Source organism: Penaeus monodon, chromosome 30 (assembly GCF_015228065.2).
Source record: "Penaeus monodon isolate SGIC_2016 chromosome 30, NSTDA_Pmon_1, whole genome shotgun sequence".
Classification (NCBI taxonomy): Eukaryota; Metazoa; Arthropoda; class Malacostraca; order Decapoda; family Penaeidae; genus Penaeus; species Penaeus monodon.
In genome coordinates, this window is record NC_051415.1 from 32140613 (window position 1) to 32141637 (window position 1025).

Below are 1025 nucleotides of genomic sequence, written 5' to 3' on the forward strand. Positions count from 1 at the left end.
GCAGACTGGTTTAAATGATTAAAATCGAAATGAAATGAAGCGCCCATTTGCACGTAGTGTAATAGATACTCAGTTGTGTATATGACGCAAGCGAATGCAGCTGATATCCAATCACATAAGGAGAATGTAATTTATTAATAAACAATAAGAAAACCTTTTTGTTGGAGCCGAGCCAAGGCATTCAAATGGGTAACTATTCTATAGTTGTTGTAGGTATATTTATTTTCATTCAAGAAATAAGCTGTTGGCTAGTTCACAATATTGTCACTAAATATCTAGATAGCCTTTTATTTGTATTATTTTCTTCTGCTGACACAGAGAAAAGAGAGAGAAAAATAGTAACATTTTCATATAGATCGTGCATTTAGCTCTGTAAGTCAGTAAAAGAAAATGGAATTAGATGGATAACTTAACTGTTTCCTTCTTCTGCAATCTAGGCTTAATCTAGGTATGTGCATGTCTTCTTTAGGCCCAGATGAAAGTGTGAGTATTCATAGTTTAAGGCCGAAAAGTAATATTATAATATTAGGAAACTTAAAAGACATGATATGCAAATTAAACATATATAGCAATGCTTCCATTATTTCTTAAGTAACAATTATTAATTGGAATCCTGATCATCAATCTAATTTATCATCACTCACACTGAAATAATAAAGCCCATCTTCTGATTACCACGCTATTTCCTAACCTTTATTACATATTGCAAAATTATTTCTCAAACACATTCTTAAATCATGACGCGCATTTCACAAAGTGGTGTTCGAGTATATGATGTTTTTCTTAGTTGTTTGTTTAATCTGCTTTTGTAGGTTTTAAGTGTTTCTTTTTCTGTGATAGTTTGTTCAGCCGCGGAGAGTACGTGGGAAGAATGACTGCTGGTCATAATAATGACACTTAGCAGGCGAGAGAAAAAAAAACTTTGTTCCATGCTTCCATGCTCCATTTTATGTTTGCGTTTTGCATATTATTTACTTTCGATACGATGTCTTTATCCATCGGTAGGTTACCCCCCCCCCCCAAGA